The sequence below is a fragment of the Octopus bimaculoides genome, chromosome 3, assembly GCF_001194135.2.
Source record: "Octopus bimaculoides isolate UCB-OBI-ISO-001 chromosome 3, ASM119413v2, whole genome shotgun sequence".
Classification (NCBI taxonomy): Eukaryota; Metazoa; Mollusca; class Cephalopoda; order Octopoda; family Octopodidae; genus Octopus; species Octopus bimaculoides.
Window position 1 is genome coordinate 12,706,861 of NC_068983.1, and position 3,784 is coordinate 12,710,644.

Sequence of the window (3,784 nt, forward strand, 5' to 3'; positions counted from 1 at the left end):
TTATATACATGCACATATGGGTAGTGGACGTGACCGATGGTGCAACTAACATGACATACGTAAACAAACGAGTTAAGTATGTAAATGACGAGGGGAAAAAATGGAAAACAGGACATATAAACACAGAGAAATGATCCGTCATCATATATCGGCTGTGTAACTACTCCTCATTTCGAGCATTCATTGTTTTCAATTTTTTCTCTCGTTGTTTACGTATTTAACTGTGTACATGTAACTGTGTACATATATATATATATATATATATATATATATATATATATATATATATATATGCATACATATAATTGTTCTCAGTTGTTGTCCTAAAATTTCAGTCCTCTAAAAAAACAATTGACACCTCCTCCCACCCAACGCACACCCACATGAATATTCCGGATGTTTTAAAACTCGCTCGCTCGGTTATGCGTGCGTAGGTGATTTACAACCAGTACATTAATTGAAGATTAAAAGATCTCGTCACATACTAGAAATAACAGCCAAATCTTTTATTAAAAAAAGAAGAATTATACTGAAACAATTATTCGCGGTCGTGAATAAACATTTGTTTTAAAAGCATCCAATTTTTAAATGCACATAAATATATTCCATGGAAAATAAAGAGAATGAAATAAAGAGGAATAAAATAACAGAACAGACCATTTTGACTAGACTATATAATGACTGATAAATAATGTATGGTCACTACTGGAGCCCCATTGATCTCAGGTGTGACTGGTCACGTCTGACGTGAAGTTAATGTCAACATCAAAAACGCATAGAATTAGAGTTAGATGGAAATAGTGCCAATGATTAAACAATGTGATTAGGACTGTGGAAACAGCTGTAACTTCCGCCTACTCATGCGTAAATGAGCGAACAAGTTTGAAAGCATCCGGAATTTTGGAGTGGATGTGCGCTGAGGGAGGGGTGGTGCCAGTGTATCTTTTTTTCTTTTGTAAATTGAAATTTTAGAACAAAACACTTCGAGAAAAAATGGGGTGGGAAGTGGGAAATTTACATTTTGAAATGTTGATTTTTTGTCAGAATTGGAATCTCCGTTACAAAAAGACGTCGGGTTAGAGCTTATTGTATATTTCCACCAAAAATATAACTGAGGGCGTTTTTTTTCCTTACGTACTTTAATTTAGTGGGACTTCTCCGGACCCGGAACAACATTATTATCAAATTAAATCGATAACGGCATTGCGGTGTGGGGACTCCATGTTCTGATAGGGTCATAAGCACATAGTCATGACATCCGTTTTTTCTGGGTCATTTGAATTCTGGTGGGAGTCTTTACACTCAAGGCCGAAACACACAAAGGAAGTTCGTGTGTATGTTTTTCTGAGAGAATGAGAAAGAGATAGAAAAGAGATAAAGAGATAAAGAAAGAGACAGAAAGAAAGAGAAAGTAAGAGAAAGAGAGAGAGAGAGAGAGAGAGAGAGAGAGAGAGAGAGAGAGAGAGAGAGAGAGAGAGAGAGAGAGCGAGAGAGCGAGAGAGAGAGAGAGCGAGAGAGAGAGAGAGAGCGAGAGAGAGAGAGAGCGAGAAGAATCAACTCTGGCACTTGTTTAGTATAGGGTGAGGTAAGGAGGACGGACGTTTTTGAAAAATTGACAAAATTATTAATTTTAGCTGCGAATTTTATTGACATCAATGTGTTTGTATTAGAATTTGTCAAAATCAAGTGTGGAAAACAACATCCATCGTGTGATGTCCGTTTTCATTGATACATTTCTGAAGGCGTTCTTGGAAGCTGGCACCGACTCTCATAGTTCCATGGTTTCAACTGTTGCCCAATTTGTACGCGTGGAAATGCAGGTCGTCATGCAAAATATACCTTACCCATCGATTAGTGACGTCAATCGATTAGCCATTAGTCATCGATTAGATGCAATTAGTGAAGTACGTTAATTTTTCTTTCTTTGTTTTAAATCTTTTAATCAGGAGGGAAGACCGAGACCATGAGATTTACAGGGTCTCAGAGAATTTTCGGTATTCTGAAACCGGAACCTTGCCTCGAATGCTTACAACATTGTAGACTCCGTTAAAGTGTCTCAAAGTATAAGGTTGAAGATCTAAATTAGGCGACGTTTAAGTATTTAGAATAATTTCTTCCTAAAAGTTTCAGAAGTTCTGTAAATTGGTTTAGGCTTAAACTTCCTGAATAAAAGTGAAATTAAATCCCTAGTTAAATTCACTACTCAAATGGCATCTAATGATGTGAATATCTGTGTGATATTATCTGTGTGCTACAAAAGCCCCAACACTCCGCTTCCTATATTTCATGTAGTCCCTAAGGTTTAACAGGCATAGCTTCTTCTAGTTACCTTTTAAGTATTTGATATCGCACAGTCCTGTTACTGGCTTACTATACATTTCTGCACGCTCCCCATGTATCTGTCCACGCACAGACGCAAGCACACATGAATTTTTTTTTTTTTAAATGTGCGGATGGTCAAATGAGATTATTTTACTCATTTATTCTTCTCACACACGCTACAATGTTGTAAGCATTCGAGGCAAGGTTCCCGTTTCAGAATACCGAAAAGTCTCTGAGACCCTGTAAATCTCATGGTCTCGGTCTCGGAATAAATACTGAAAGAATAGCTGAAAAAAAACATCAACAAATATCGGAGAGACATCTGGTGCATAAAACAATTAGTAACTTCTTTAAGATTATATTCTAAGTATGTTGCATACTTAAAATTACTAGGTGAACTGAGTGAAACAATTCCGGCATCGTTATTATTTAGCGGTCAAATAATATAACTTTCTCCTATATAGTTTGTATAAGAGGCTCTGCATTATGGTTCTTTTTGAAACAAAGTATTTCTGAATTTTTAAGAGCGTGTGTGAGAAGAATAAATGAGTAAAATAATCTCATTTGACCATCCGCACATTTAAAAAAAAAAAAATTCAAGTGGGCTTGCGTCTGTGCGTGGACAGATACATGGGGAGCGTGCAGAAATGTATAGTAAGCCAGTAACAGGACTGTGCGATATCAAATACTTAAAAGGTAACTAGAAGAAGCTATGCCTGTTAAAAATGTTCAGGTACGCTTTACGAATATTTCAGAATTCACTTCAAGCTTATTCGTGTTCTCTATGCACACAAATGAATTTGATAGACGCCTTCAATATGATACGATGGACAGAAGTCTGATAATATGCACGGTGGAGTGAGTGTTTATTTCATAGAATTTGAACGAATCCTGAACAGGCAACGAAATATTCCTTCTCAAATAATGAATTTTATCTATCTACTAATGGTATCTATTTACTAATGCCATCTAATGTTTTCAATATCTGCCCCACATTATCTGTGTGCTGCAAAAGCCCTAGCACTCCACTTTCTATATTTCATGTAGTCCATGCAGTTTCAACTCAGAGTACAAGCAACCGTATTAAATGCTGGAAGGCATCCGGCCTGACGTTCTTACGTTTCCATTAATCCACTACTGTGCTTTTATCTGCTACGTGGAGATGAAAAAAAAAAATCAAAGTTACTTATGGTGGTATTGAAAGTTAGGTCGCACAAAGTCAGAAAGAAAAAAACTGATGCAAAACATTCGATACGGCGCTACGGAGCGTCTGCCACCTATATTAATTCACGTCTTTGTTACTGTAGCACGTTAGACTGACGTGAGTAGCTGTAAGTTTTCTTGGATGAATGTGTGGGTGAAACTAAATCTTAGACGATAGCTTCAGAAGAATAGCTGAAAAAACAAGAAACACCAATCAATCAATCTATCTATCTATCTATCTATCTATCTATCTATCTAT